General features: G+C 28.8%; 1 protein-coding gene and 1 long non-coding RNA gene across 6 annotated transcripts in view; one reads left to right on the top strand and one right to left on the bottom strand.

Annotated features, from left to right (window-relative positions):
• Adss (adenylosuccinate synthetase) overlaps window positions 1–16,962 on the bottom strand; it is a 397,806-nt gene that overhangs the window by 245,558 nt on the left and 135,286 nt on the right. The gene's annotated exons all lie outside the window — the stretch shown is intronic.
• On the top strand, window positions 1,570–4,578 carry LOC148232998 (uncharacterized). Of its 5 annotated transcripts, none has more exons than XR_015810388.1 (3): window positions 1,570–3,832; window positions 3,901–3,944; window positions 4,190–4,578. It is a non-coding gene; the product is annotated as an uncharacterized LOC148232998 (long non-coding RNA). The 5 variants fall into 5 exon arrangements; XR_015810385.1 differs by having other exon boundaries at window positions 4,026–4,578; XR_015810386.1 differs by adding an exon at window positions 4,026–4,090 and having other exon boundaries at window positions 1,570–3,944.

The raw sequence follows: 16,962 nt of genomic DNA, 5'->3' as shown, positions 1-16,962 counted from the left end.
ATCAGTGAACGTCATAGCTTACAATTTTTACACACATACATTCGCGCGTGCTAGAGCTGAGTCACAAGAATAAAGTCGTATACGTCGCACGAAAATAGATTGTGTGTTGTTTTCGTGTCTACTTGCGCTACAATAACGGTTATTATCAGGAAACATACTTTGGAGAGCTTAGCAGAGATTAATAACAATTTTATACGTATGATATATTATTATAAAATGCAATTAAAAACATTTCAAAAATTATTAAATGATTTTTTTATGTAGTGATACAAATTACATACATATAATAGATATAATTTTGCATTCATAGAAAATATATTTGCAGAAAATGTATATAGAAAATGTATATAGAAAATGTATATAGAAAATAGACATATTTTAAATTACATTTAAAAAATAAAAATTCAAAATAAAATCACGGTTTAGTTTGAAGTAAAAATACTATTTTTTTTAAGTAAGTTTTCTTTCGTTTCGTTGTATTAATACTTTCATTTTCTAATGATGTAAAAAAGATTAGTGGTTTATTTTTAATGAAATATTGCGAGTGAACCGATTCCAATGACAGTTTGCTGTTAACTGATACATTAAAAATTCGTACTGCAATAGTGCATCGGCATTTTTTTTGTGAATGCGATGGAGAAGCTATATATTCTCGTTTTTCTTCTGATGTGGCAAACACATTTCAAAGTTTTTTGTCTGTGTCACATCCGGCTATAAAAATAAATATTTCGACGCATTTTGCACAAAATAAATAAAATTATTGTCATTGGTTTCAACTCCTATCATATCGTTGTGTTAGTTCCAGCAACTGTGTGTTTTGGATAAAAAGAGAAAAATGTGACGTTCACTGTTTTAGATGTTATATCACTTTTTAAAATCAATAATTGAATTTTAATAAGATAGTGTATTCCTTATTTTAAATATATGTATGTAACATATATTTAAAATAGAGAAAAATGAGATTAAATGAAATGAAAACGGTTTACATGCTTAAGAAAAAATATAAAAATTGAAAAATTACAAAAATATATTTTTTTTTAATAATAAAGAAAAAGTATTTAGAAAATATTATTCAGCTCAATGGTAGTTATTAAAATAAAATTTAATAAAACAAATTTTTGCATATTTTTCTGCATTTTTTTTAATAACAATTTATATCAATTCGATGTACAATTAAAAACATTTTGTGTTAAAGTAAAAGAAAAAAATAATCAAATACATTTTGTGTTAAAGTTAAAGAAATAATAAAAAAAAATGTGTTACAGTAATGAAGAATCGAAAAATACAACTCGAATATTCATACCCATATAATTCTATATATACATAGTTATAAAAATAACAATAAAAAGCAACAATAATATATATATTAGTTTTTAAAATAATAGATCAATATGTGTTTTAAACTTTAAATATATATTTACAGTTTCATCGTAATTATTTTTGCTGCCGAAAATATTATCATAACAAATTACTTCAGACAGACTTTAAATAAAAAAATATTTGTTTAAGTAATTATTGGTATATCGGTACCTCACTATCGTGAGGTACCGATAGCTAGCGAGTGTGCGAATACCGGACCCTCAACTTTTTGGGTTTTAAATATAATTTTTGCTTCGTTCTGATTTTTTAAAATATTTTTTTAAATTTAATGGTTCAAATTGGACATTACTATTTAGGATTTTCAATGATAGACAAAATAGTTCAATCTATAAAAAACTACTTAACATTTTCAATTCATTTGAAAATAGGTTTACAACTTGACTAAATATTTCCAGAAGAAAACATTTTATATTATTTATTAGATTTACAACGTTAGATTTTATCGTTATATTGAAACTTAGATATTTAATGATAAATCTAAATATTGTATATCATTTATGAATAGGTTTAAAACTTGGCTAGATAATAATAAATTAAAAATTGTACTATGAAATTTCAATACAGCGAAGCTCACGAAACCAATGAATAAATTTTGGTGTACTGAAAATTCGTTATATTGAATGTAGGGAAGATCATATATTTTTATTTTATTTTAAATTACTATATTACTACAGCATCAAAATAACCTCTTATAAGGTTGACAGATCGTTTTTTGTCCTTGTTTAAGGAAAATGTATGAAACACAATAAAATTTGTGAAAAAAATGTTTTATAAAAAAAGTTTGAGGGTCAGCGAAACACCTGTAAATATTGCTTTTGAACACATCTGTCACACACCAAGTCAAGAACGAACTGAATGTGGAGAAATATTGTGTAAAGTTGCAACGTCATTCTTAAATTCGGATCAAAATATTTCGTTATACTGAGATTAGTCTTCGTTATAATGAAAACATTTTGTATGCAAGTTTTTAGGGGACAAATTAAAGATTCATTATACTGGGAATTTTGTTATTTCGGTATTCGTTACAAAGAGATTTCGTTGTATTATTTTTTAAAATAGGTTTGTAGCTTTACTAAATATTAATAAAACAAAAAATATTAAAATGTTTTCAACATAAAAAATATTATTGAAACGTAACATTTTGTATCATTTAAAAGTAGGTTTACAGTTTAATAAATAATAATAATAAATAGCATCGGCTACACATCCGCTCAAAAATATTACTGATATGAAAAAATATTTTGTTACACCTTACTAACGCAACAACACAATCGATCATATATATTGTAGTTGGTGCAATGCGAGTGATTATAAGTCATTGATTGTGTTTTAGCGTATTTTAGGTGTTTGAGTGCCAGTTTCAACGCTGCATAACACATTTTTATCATAAATTTAAATTTTCGTAATAAAAAAGTTTTTTGGTGACACCATAAGTTACTTTATAATTTAAAAAAAATATTTCTATGTTTTATGTGTAAATATAAAAGTCAGTTTTTAATTACATTTACTAATGAGAAAGAACCAATAAACTAAAGATATCAAGCACCTAATCTGTTACTTTAGACCAAAAGTGCGTTTTAAAAATATTAATAATTTTGAAACCTTTGTCTTTTTTGATTAAAAAATATTTTGATTTACATCTCTTTTAAAGTAAATGTTTTTCTGCGCAGCATTATATATTTTAATAATTAATGAGTGTAAAAAGTTTTCACTATATTTAAAATTAATAATAAACTGAAGATATTTAAAATCTATAATAAATTATTAATATTTAAAATCCATAATAAAAAATATTTTTAATGTTGAAAAAAATATTTTGAATAAATCTTGAAATTTTATTCTGAAACTTTTAATTTAAAAAATATTTAAATTAGTGTTATACATTTTTGTGTAGTTTACTTTCAAAGGCGTCAGTAAGAGGGATTTTTGCAATACTGTGCGCTTAGTTGTTGGTTGGTAATGAATAGTACTTATTTTGAAATTTTGCCCCTTTTTATTGAAAATATTTTTTAAAGCAAAGTTTTAAAAATTCTCTAAAAACTAAAACTTTAAATTGCCAACGTTCGCCAAAATTTAGGTACATATTTTTTCTGTATAGAGAAGCTAATACATATCCACATTATTTATATTATATTTTAAATCTATAAACTAAAAAAATATTTTAAAAAACATTTTTTTTTGTATTTGATGATTTTTATACATATTTTAATAAATTTTATACAATTTAAATCGTTAAAATAAATTTCGCTCGTTAAAATCAATTTCGCTCGTTAAAATCAATTTAGTTCGTACTCAAGCGCGGGACTTCCCAAATTTGCTTTGACAGTTCTGTCACATCTGGCAAGAAATATGTTATAATCGCGGCATATTTGTTACAAAGTGACAATTGAAGATGATTCAAGTGATGCAGCATTTGAAATTATAGACAAAACTATAAACTGCGGTTGTGCCAGTAAGTGTTTAGTTATAAATGAATAATATAACACGGTTATTCTAACAAAATTACTATTGACTTTCCAGGATCTAATATTAAAAGACAAACAGCGGTGATTTGGCAATTAAAGGTATACATACCGAAGTTAATTAAACATATTACAATGCTAGTAATAATAAAAAATATATGACATATTGTGACAATTTTGTAGAAGATGAAAAGATGCCAATCTACGTGTTTAATCCTCTACAGTACATCCATCAATTGTGTTCTTTGGTTGTCGTTTAAATTTTATTAATGGATTATATTAGTAGTAATAATGTGTTCAATGTTTACTCTTGATAGGAGTCTTATTGTTTTTTAATTATTTTTCAGAAGCAATGATGGAACAATTTGATGACCTATATGGCTACAACGTAGAATTGGTATATATAAACAAAGAGTTAATCTTCTCGTGTTGAAGTCACTGTCAGCAAGTATTATCTTTTTATAAAGAACATACTACATAAGTTTGATGTAACTGAATATCTTAAATTTGGCTATTCAGAAAGAGGAATGATGGCACAGAACAAAAATTGTACATATTTTGCCACATCGGAATTAAAAATAACCCACTCTTAGATATTTTGGCTATCGATTATTCCAGGTATGCAATCACATATTTATAATCATTGTAAAATGTCGTTTATTAGATAACATCCAAGAAACTACACATTTATAAGCTGTCCGACAGCGCCGATTTGATCGACATTAACTTTCAATCCTCACATACTAAGGATATATTACACGTTCATGTTTAAAACATAACTGGTTAATTTAAAATTCTTAAAATCTAACGTATATGTGTATAAAATCGGAAAGCAATGATAATGTTTATGTGATATTATTATAAAAACTCACTTTTCGGCCTCGGAGCCCGGCGACGGGATTTCAAAATTTGAAGATTTCATTACAAAGATTGTTTTATGATTGTTTATCTAATTTAATCAATGTATTATTCTTATCCTTAACACATTATGTATATATTTAATTTTCATAGTTATATAACACACCTAGTTAATTTGCAATCCGATTATTTATAAAAGCAAAAACTCACTTTTAGGCCTCGGAGCCCGTCGCCGGGAATTCAAAATTTGAAAATTTCATTACGAAGATTATTTTATGATTGTTTATCTAGTTTAATCAATGTATTCTTTTAATCCTCAACACATTATGTATATATTTAATTTTTATTCAGTCAAATGACGAATTAATGAAAATTATTGTCGCATAGCAAAATTTTATTATTAAATAATAATTATTTAAAAGTGTTGTCACGGTACTATCTATTTGAATTTGAATGCTTATTTTTCATTGGTCGACGCTATTTGAATATTTGAATGCTTATTTTTGATTGGTCGAAACAACAGAAGGCATTACCGGCGGCTCGAAAATCAATCGGAACAAATTCAATTTTAATTTTTATTATTATTTATTATTATAATTAAATATATTTCCTTTGTTTACGTGTATTGTTACACACTGTTAATACAAAGCGATACGATTTACAGAGTAGATAATTGAACGGAGAATGTTTCGTTTAAAGTTATGCGCGTCCGGAAGCGACGGCGGAAGCGGATTAGAACAATTATATATAAGATTTCGGCAATTACAAAGTTTTCATTCATCGTTATTTTGATTACCGGCAATTTGTTGATATTACTAAGGCTTTTATATAAATAAGTAAAATTTTAAAATGTACAATTGGACTATAGATAGCGATAAATCGGCGGGGGAGTAATTGACTACTTGCGTTGTTAAATAATAAAGTGTTAAGAAATGATACACACTGTGTTTTTGAAGATAATCGGTTTATTGTGATCTTATCTGTCTCTAATAGCTATACGTATATCTAAAAAATCGCGGTAAAGTAACTTTGATAATTATTTTAAGTTACCAAAGTAATAAATAAATTTCCAAATAGACATTATGTACTCTTGTGGCATACCAATTTAATCTAAAGATTGCATTATTGCTTTCCAATAATTATTTGCAGTAGATTTTTTAATAATCTTATGTTTTTTATATCGACTTAAGATTTTTTATAAATTTACCATTTAATTTAAACATCGTTTTTTTTCCAGTTTGTCCTACAATTCGTTTATAATACATCAGTCGATTTTCGGCAAGAATTCGAAACGTAATTATTGTAAGTCAAACGAGCAGTATCGTAGGATTTTGCGAGCATCCGCCGATCTCACCTGCTTTCGATTTCCATTACAAATGGAATTAATAGAAACATTAAATCGCCTGCCTTTGATTGTAATTGTTCCATCCATTATGCTTAGGCCTCCCTCGCTCTCTGTCCCTCTTTGTAATAATACCCTCCGACTGTTTACATAAAACAGTTAATCGTTGCTTTTGAACTGCTTAAATAACGTAAAAGCCTTTAAGCATTCGACAAAGGAACGCAAAAGAAATTCAAAAGAAACTTGCGCTGTGAGCCCTCTGCTCCTGCCTGCCTGGCCCGTTTCTCTCCCTTTGACTCGCAATTTCACGTAAATGCCGTTCTAACAAATGAAATCCGGTAATAAATTTATTACCGGATATATCGCTTCCTTTGCCGTTTATTTATTGATCACCTGCTTCATTTACAATTCTATATTTTGTACGCTCCCGTTTCTATGAAATTTTCCGGCAAACTTCAGCACTTTAAGCACAGAAGCCAACTCTCCCGCATCAACGTTTTCCTTGTGCACTACTATTTCGCCTAAATCTTAATTATCTCCTTCATGTTTTTCTTACCGTCCCACCCTCTTTTAACCCTGGCTTTAAATACCGTTTTATATGCAACCCTTACCGCGGTAAATTCGTTCTATTTATGTGACTAGTGTTTTTATGAGACTATAGTTAAAACAAACACTCGAACTGAGATAAATAATAATAACATCAAAAACAAATATGCGCAACATAAATACGTAATGTAATAATTCATCTCGAAAATATTCAATAAAAAACTGTAATAAAAAACGTACGTTTCAGCAGATGATGAATTCGCTCGTTTATTATAAAACGATAATTGCTTCTTCATATTCACAATATTCAGAGGGCCTTTTGACGGAGACGCAAAGAAAAACATAAGTCACGTAAAGCGAACAAGTGAGAAACGAAAATCTTTTGATGTATACTTAAGTGCAAAAAAATGAGAGAAGAGCGAAAGGCAAAAAAATTGAGTAAAAAATAGACATCGCCGGTACCATGATGGCGGACGGGAGAGAGATGATGAAAGACGATGTCAAATGTTTGCGTTGGCTGGATTTAAAGGGTTATAAGTAGATAAGACAGGCAAAGTGGGTAATTTGGCTCGTTTCTTTGCGAAAAAATGCCACCGGGGGGAAAGAAAAAAGACACCGTAATTCCATTTTGTCTACGGACGCGCCGAGGTATTTTTCCGGACTCGTAAACACCTACCGTACTGTAAATATTTAAACAATGAAGGCAATGAAGACGTGGATAATACTCTGGAAGTATGTAGGAAGCTATATATTTATATATATATTCACGTTTATTTTTAATTTGTTCCGGGGCATACGATCAATGTATAATATGATATGACACACGGCCTAAGAAACAACTCAGCCCTTGCTTAAATACTATATAATATATAAATAAATAGTTTATATTAATTACAACTTAATTAAATAATTTATTTATTGTAAATATTTCGATGCAACATGACAGACATTAGTCTCATCCGTTACAACTGCGTATAAAAATCTAGAACTACTAAGTTAGTAGTGAGACACCAGACTGAAATCAGTGACATCTATTTTAATAGTTTTGAACTATTAGTACAGCTTAATTAATAGATAAACACGACCCATTGATTTTATATTTAATTTTTTACTACTGTATTTATTCGTGAGATTAAAAAAAATAAGAAAATCTGATCTGTGATCTGTCTTAATCGTTTCGATTTAATAGTCAGCCATTAAAACAATATTATGCAATTTTTTGATCAATATCATGCGGTTAATCTAAAAATAAAGATATCCAACTATTATTTTATACAAAAACATAAACACAGGGCCAATAAATCACTCGTAAATCTGTCATATTAGAACTGTGCTAAAGAAATTTGTTGATTGAAGAATTTGCGTTATTTAAATACTGAATTATGCCATATTTTTTATTTCATTTATAATTTACTACATTAGCTCTATATGTTAAAGAAAACATTATATAAGTTGATCGATCCAATATAAATCTCCCAGATACGATCGAAATTTAAATACAACATGGTCCATATGGAAGTTAAACCCGGGTTTTTTGATATTAGTTACTGCCTTTTTTGATTTATGAATTTAATATATCAGTATCAATAAAAATATTGTATTATTAAAGCACAACGATTTATTTTGTGCAATTTTTTTAAACACGATTTTTAATATCTAAAAATCAATTCCTTATTAAAAAAACTAACAAATTTTATGCGTTATCTTATTGTGGCAAAAAGTAGAATGTATATTTTTTAATTATTGAAAATCTAACTATCTTCATTACCCTTATTAATAAACTATAATTAAAAATTTGCAGCATATTACTATAACGCGTTTTTATTTTTGTATTGCGCAGATTCTTGTTTTTATTTTAATTTATTCCAGATATTATTTACATGTGTACAGTGGAACCTCGGCTTACGTTAACTTAATGAACAAATTTAAAATAAAAATTGACTGACACATGAGCTTGATATACGAGAAAAAAACGTATTGCGTAACATAAAATTTAGGTACCATTTCAATTGCCATAATTCTACTTTTATTTTCTCTTTGTAATATATTAATTTTAATAGGGGAAATTGATTTGACATACGAGTACTTTGAGCTACGAGCTTCGTCAGCGTCAAGGCACTACTGTAATACAATTAAAAACAATCAATTAGTTATTAAATAATAATTGATTAAATTTTTTTTTTAATTATTGGCAAATGCTAAAAGTACATAAGAAACCACAAACAAAAGCAACACAGAGAGAGAGAGAGAGCGTAAATAGTTTTGCGGCGAGGACAAAAAGAGAAGCCCGTCAGCTCTCTCGTATTTGTCTAGTTGCTTATCCTCAGGCAGACTTGACTCGCTTTCTTTCTTTTTCCTTTCTTTTTCCCTTCGTCTGTTTGCGAATCAACTAATGTCGACCCGGGGGTTCAAACATCAATTATCGCCGAGGCTTAACTCTGCGGGGGTGCATACGCACCGGAATGGCCTAATGTATATCAATTTAGATGATTATCTTTCGCCTTATTCTGTCGGATGTTGTGGAGATTTTCACGGGGATATTGTACATAATGTACATATATAGTATAACGTTAAAAAATATTTAATAAAAATCTAAACTTCATATAAGTATCGACGATGATCTTACTCGATGGTAGAAAGTAAGGAGACGCTTCAAACTTGATCCCCTTTTGATTGGCAAATTTAAATCGTACCCTCAAGGCTCTTTCAAACTTATTACACATTCCTCTCTCTCTGATAATTATTTCGATGTTCCATATTATGCTACAAAATGTATCTTAAGTTTATGGTTTAACTAAGTTAAACCCTACACGTCTACTGGCTACCCATATGTATTAAAGTTAGAACAGTGCAAATTTAATAATATTTAACGTATATATGCAATTTATAATCCACTATTAAAAATAATTACGTCATGTTTAAAGCTCACATTTACAGATCCTCGTTATTTCAATGGTACATATCACGAGGCATACAAAGCCCTTGGATTTCCAGTATAGAGTATCTGTATTGTAGTTTAATCCCACTTCGCTAGTTGGCTTTGGAATATTTAAACTCTTTTTTATTGCTTTTAAATTCAAATAAGTTGTTCTAAGCTTAACTGTACACCAAAACGTAATCAATGCTATATGCACATGTTTAATATGCAATAATCATTAGTTTAGATATTAAAAGTGGCAAAGATAATGGTTTAAGTTAGGGTAATTATTATAGAATTATTTAAACATATCGTCTCAACTATTTACAGTATTTTTTATTATGCCTCAATAGATATAAGAAACAATAATCAACGTTTAAATAAAAAATATAAAAAAATAATCAAAAAAAAATAAAAAATAAATTAACAATCTTATACTCTGTTTTGCAGTAACTTAAATATGCACATGTTAATCATTCTATATATAAAATATATAAATAAAAATTGGTTGTTAATAATAAAATAATACATACACACGTTTGCGAGTCATCATTAATTAAAAGTATCGAGAGAGTCGATTGCGTTAATAAGAATAAACGGTAATAAAATAAGAGGCATTACTCTTAATCCGCGTGCTAACAAGGAGTCTGTGATCTCATTCTGTTATTCATGGCTTTATTCTGGCCGGGTTCTCTTTTATTCCCGTTGTAAGTGGGCCGTTGTTCTCCACGAGTGAGAAATAATAAAGTACCTAGCGCGCATTGTCTACGTGAAACTCTTCGCGAATTTCCTATGGAATTTTACAACAGTTAGCTGAAGCCGCAGTCAAATGCTACTGCTTTTATAAATATTAAAATCTCATGTTTTGTAAACTTATTAACTTGTTTATTTGTCTAATTAAAGTACCATAAAAAAAAACTTATTGTATTCTGAATTAAACGCGTAGCATTTTTATGTGAAAAGTGACGTATGACAGGGATCAATTCAATACTTTTTAATATAGGGTGATTTTTTAAAAGTATGTTGCACCTTTGAATTTAAATAAGCCCTATTTAATTATTTACTATATAAAATATTAGCTTAATGAAACTTTGAGATAAAAATAGTTTTTTGTGAGTAATATTTTAAGTTGGTATTAAATTGTTATTATACATTTAAAGATTATACTTTTCTACACCTACATATATTTGGCCACTTTGTAAAATTTTAGACTAAAATCATAATGTAAATTATTGGTCTATTTTACTAATTATTACAGTTTACAATTATTATATGTAACTATTTACATTCTAGCTTGAACTTATTTTAATTATTCAGTAAGTTTAGAAAAGTTTGGGAAAATTATGTATCACTTATTAATTACGATTTACCAGACATGATATTAATAAAAAAAACGCTAGGGTTCATATAATGTTCAAGCCTAAGTTTTCAAATATTAGTTACTAAATTTACTAGAAAAAACGGTATTGATGTGAGGTAAAAATAAAGTATACATTTTAATACATCAATAATATATATTTAATACATCGATAAAAAAATATATATATTAAAGCATTATTTGTATCACTTGAAATGCCTGCCAATGCTTCCAAATTCCCTGCATTAAAAACTATGAAGAAGAAGCGCACAGTTATTACATATTTGGAGACACGTCAAAGCAAACAGTGCACGTCCATATTTCACGTTCCTAAAGTCATAAGACAAGTAGAAGGAAGGAACCTTCCGGTTCATTTTGCGCCGGCAGTAAAGCGCGCCACGCTAAATTGCCCCGGTCATAAATCGCAATTTAAGACCGCGTTTGCGGCTATAAAAATGTTTAAAACGAAATTCAGCAGGGCGGTTGTGCTGCCTGCCTCTCCCTCGGCGGCGTATAGTCAACCCTCCAGACGACGCTACGAATCAGCCGGGACGTTCTTATTAAGTAAATGTAATTTTTTACTCTCCCCCGTCGAGCGGGTTGACTAACTAACCGAGCGTCGCCTGCACTCGCAGCTATGGAAGACAACGACAAATTTAACACTGTACTTGTATATGTATTGTGAAGCAAATAAAAGTTTGTGGAAAAATAGACTTTACCTATAAAAATATTTTTTCTGATTCATATACATTTAAATTTGGAACCTTGTGACTTTGGTGTATAATTTTTTCTACACACTTCGTTTTATTATCATAATAATATATTATTATTATTTATTTAACAACAATATTTCATAGCTGACAATAAATAGACCAATATCCAATGATGAGCTGGATGGCGACAGCTATAGGCGAGTCGGTTAGCATGGACGTCGTGACTCAAATGGGCATTAAAAAAGGACGTGATCATGACTCTTGAAAGCGCTCCAAAAACCAAAAATAGATCATATCCCTTTAATAGTTTGAAGAAATGCTTAGTGACATACAACTTTATGTGAGAGCTCAGTGAATCGTATCTCAACGCTCCTCAAAGAAAGGCGCGTAAATGCAAAAACGGATTTTAAGCAAATATCATCACATGAAGGTATCTCAAAAATATTTTCCAAGCTATTTCGATTAAGAGAAAGTACTTGCTTACTCGGGTACTCTAAATTATAGATTACGATTATATAATACTGTGAATTGAAGTGTCATAAAGACATAACTCATAACAAAGTCGAACTTCTTGGAAGAGTGTACAAGTTAGACCATTGAGAAGCTCCCAAAGGGATGAAATATTTTTTCTGCAATCGCCCGCTATAGGTTACGAACTGTCTCAAATAACTATCTATGCTTCGAGAGATAATCGATTACAATATATTATAAGATATTAGGGGGAAAGCTTAATTTTTAATTTAAATCAACATCCAAATAAATCATGCATTTTATGTTGATTGAATTTTTTTGCTTTTAAAATTTAGATATTTAAGATATTTAATTTTATTTTATAAGCCTTTTTTATATAATCGATTGTTACGTATGTTACTGTGGCTAAGTAAATATTATTTGGAAATGATAAAGATATATTTTTGGACCTCTTATATAATCGATTACATAATTAAAAACACTTCTGCATTCATTTTAATTTTGACAATAATCTAAACTCAATATATATTATATAATGATTTTTATATAAAATCAATGCTAAAAAATTTTTTGTACTGTTATTTGTTTAAAATCAATGCTAAAAATATAAGACTTCTCCCTGAAAAATTAATTATAGCATTCAATTCCTTATATTCTTATTTATGATTAAGCATAATTTTTTTATTTTTTAAATTAACATATAAATAAATATAAATTAATATAACATAAATGAACTAGAATTAATTAAACCATTTTGATTTCCACAATTTTATGATTTGCAAAAAAAAGAAATAACGAAATTTAAATACTAATTATTATATTAAGATAAAGATCTGGAACTATTAAAATGGTGTTTTTGCTGCAATGTCTTTTTAAATTTTGTTCTTATATCTAAATTTAAGATTGTTTTTATCATAGACTTCAATACTTTGTATTATCTTGTACAAAAATATCAATATTTTTATATTGTTAGTATGTGTTGCTTATTATATTTTTTTGCGATTAGCTTATAAATATAAAAAAGTATTTTTGTTACTAAATTTTGGATGACTTGAAGTTTAGATAAAAAAAAAGTATATATTTAAAGAGGTATGATTAATTGTTTGAAAACCGTATCTTGTAATAACCCTAATGTTTTTCAATTTAAATCGTGCCTGAGAGCTATCGATCATAACAGTTTTCCTAGATTTTTATAACTTCACATATAAATATCGTGAGAAATAATAAAAAAATAAAATGAAACTATACTCACAGTCAGTTCAAGAGCTATTCATTTCATTATTATTCATAATTAAGAAAGAGATATTAAGTTTTGTTTTACGCCCCTACTATAATATTAGCTCTGAAGCACACGATACGGATATACGTTCGTATCATTACTGCAATTAATTATTAAATATAAAAAAAATATACTAATAGTTTTAATTTCTATAAATTTGTTCTAAATATAAACAGGAGTAATGATAAGTAAATCGAACGTATATCCGTATCGTGTGCTTTAGAGCTAATAGTAGGGGCGTAAACCCAAACTCTTTCCAAATTATGAATAATAATGAAATGGATAGCCCTCAAACTGACTGTGTTAACGCAAATATAGTATAAGTCGTTACATATTATAAATTGATTTTAAGCTGTACTATTAGTTTAATAAATAATATATGTCATTGACATTGACTTTGGTTACACTACTAATTTGATAGTTGTTAATTGTTTTTACAACACTGTAACGTTTGTAATTTTAAACGTAAAGTTTACATTAAATAAAAATATATTTTAAATTAATCTAGGAATATTATAACAAAGCGTTGATGACTGATTTTTTCCATGTTTTTGAAGCAAGACTTTTTGGAGAAAAAGCATTAACGTATCTGTATATTCGTGTTACCGTAATAATTTACCTTTTTAGTTGAATTTGTTGTATAGGGATTAATACATTAATTCATAAAAACAAGACATTATTAAAAAGTTAAGAACTTTTTAAATTGAAGTGTAATTTTATATATAAATTTTCGGTTAAGGCAAAGTTTCTCTTACAAGGTATTTATTTTTATTATTTCAAAAATTGATAAGCCCATCTACTTGTGTTAAATAATCTGCTAATAAAGGCAGCATATTATAATTAGAGGCATTCAGTAATTAATATCCTCATCATCTCAGTGGCGCGTAGTGATTCGAGGAGAGCTTCGACGCAGGCAAAAGTTCTCATTTCTCCCCATCGCTTCAAATGAAGTAAGCCTCTTATGCCACTCAAGTGAACCTGAGAGCCTTAGCACTGAACTCGCGATTACTTAAACAACATCACCTCTAAATTCAACGACTTCCGACCCTCGCTTCTGTGCCCTCTTCTCGCTTCACTCTTAACTTCTGCGCGAATTAGCGCAACAAGCCTTCTTTCCCCGAAGAAGCGTTTCTCTCTCACCGGCTCGACTTATCGACGAGAGCATATTTCGCTTTCGAGTGCCATTTCCAATTTTGTTTCGTGGCCAATAACAGCAATATAAATACCATAAACACGCTAATTATATATTCAAGCAATATATAGCTAAATATATTTTTAATAAATGTTATTATGTCGGCATTTAATTTTACATATTCTCAACATAACAATTTTTGAAACTTATGTGAAATTATAAACCAGTAATTAAGCGTGCTTTATTCATATTTTTACCGATAGTAAATTTGCTTTATATGTATCGTAAAGTAATTCTTTAAATATTTAATATGTATTATAATTTATACAAATTCTGTGTCATATTTAGATACTTGTTAAAAAAGCAATCGTCAATAATGCCAGCATAAATAATATGTATAATCTTAAATTATTTGTTAAATATGACACCGTCTCTGTAGTAAAATAAACCCTTTTCCATAATTGGCAATTATATAAAATCAAACGCTCGGCAAGATCGAAACAAAAAGGGCAAGGCTAACGAGAGATGTTTAAAAATCAATCTTGAAAGTATTATCTGAAAATAAAAAGTTTTCATTAATTAAATTATTGATTATGGATGGCCAAATTTATACGTTTACTTGTAATTATAGACTTGGCTCTCTCTCCAAAATCTCATAAGCCGTATTAGTTAGTCAATCATTGAAACCAGAGTTTAATTAGTTTAATTATATTATTGCGTCAGATGAGATTATTTCACATTGATTTATTCAATTATCTTGTTTTTCTGTACACAAAAATGTCCGTGGAGAATGTCCAGTGTGGAAAATGAAGTGATTTCCAGCGGGGTTGTCCTTTATAAAGATATTACGAGCCATGTGGCGATAGGGACAGATGTAGCCATCCATCATCCCCGTGTGCCTTTTTTCCTTTTCAGATTTACGCCTCACCCTTAAATCTCGGCAGACCACAATAGAAGACGTGGTTAGTTTTGCCGCGTAGGGCGCAAAGAACGCTTTTGGCCGTATTATTACATTTAAAGTAAAATATTTCACGTTGTGTGTGTAAATAATAATAAAACAATTACGATAAAATATGTTTAAAGGATTTTATTTAATGTATTTATATATGTAACAGATTTTGCGATACCGAGAGGGAGGTCTAGATGCGCCTCTCTCCTAACCAAACATATCGCCATTACACGGTTACTTTAAGGGTAAGGGTTTACTCAGTGGATAATTTGCTTAGGATATCACGTGTCGGTATATGAACCCCCAGTGTATGTTCAGGATACCGTCGCAATAAAACGAAAGAGGCTTCTATTCGAATAGGGGGAAACTTTTTTTCAAAGCGTTGTAAATTTGCATTTTTCGCGTGTTGCACCGTTGTTTTACACAAAATAAATTATATGAAACAAACTTAATAATCGCTAAACATAATGTTAATTTAATCATATTAGGGGCGGTCCTTCGCAAGGTATTATTATATGATATATTATATTTGTATGGTAATATGAACATTTTACATAAAATATATCCGTAATTCTTTGATCCCTTATTTTGGGGTATGTCTATATTGTTTCTGAACTAAACCTAGCTAATTGATTATCAGATTATTAATAATTAAATGGCATATGGTCTATCAATTGTAAACAAACATCATTTGTATTTTTTGTGCGTGAAAATACGAATGTGCATACATGATTTAACACGCATAAAATGGACCAATAAAGATAAAATCTGGAGTGTTTTAGATTCAGAAAGAGTGACACACTCTGATAAGAGTAAAATAAATTTATAAAGAACAGAGGGTTGTACTATGTTTGTTGTCAAGTTGGCAAAAGATACAATGAAAAGGTTTTTTGTTTACTTTGCTAATTCCAAAGAATTACATAATCTAGGTGTGTTTCAAATATTCTGTAGTGGAAGGTATATACTTCACTGTCCAAACATTGAAAACGGTAGATTATAAAACTTGCAATATTTTTCATTTTGATGAAGAATCATGTCTGCTTAAAGTTAGACTACGACTTTATGGATGTATCTGCATGTTTTATGCATATATTTTATGAGAAAGGACAAATTCCTGGGGCTCGTTATCCTTGAGGGGCCCAACTCTGCAACAAAAATCAAAGCAAGAATATATTCATAAATTGACCTCAAATAATTAATCTGAACTGAGCTGCAGCTGTTTGCGATGTATGTACTAAGAAAGGGCTAACTCGTTCCTATTATTATTTATTCAAGAAATTATGTTACGATGTTAAAAATATATAAAATGCTATTTTTGACATGAGGTCTGGAATCATTGTTTTCCCAGGGCTCGGGTTCGCTTTTGGCGGCCCTAAGCTAGAAAAATCTAGTAAACATAATCTGTGACGATTGATTGAATTTATAAATTAATAATAATTACCAATTCTGATCTCACAGACATACATACAAATTAAAAAAACACTAAATGTCTATATGATATTCAAACCTAAGTCTTTCAGGTATTAGTCACTGATTTATACCACTAGTTGATTGTG

This window comes from Plectrocnemia conspersa, unplaced genomic scaffold, assembly GCF_051122295.1.
Source record: "Plectrocnemia conspersa isolate PC_06_02 unplaced genomic scaffold, ASM5112229v1 ptg000008l, whole genome shotgun sequence".
Classification (NCBI taxonomy): domain Eukaryota; kingdom Metazoa; phylum Arthropoda; class Insecta; order Trichoptera; family Polycentropodidae; genus Plectrocnemia; species Plectrocnemia conspersa.
This window is presented reverse-complemented; position numbering and strand designations above follow the sequence as displayed.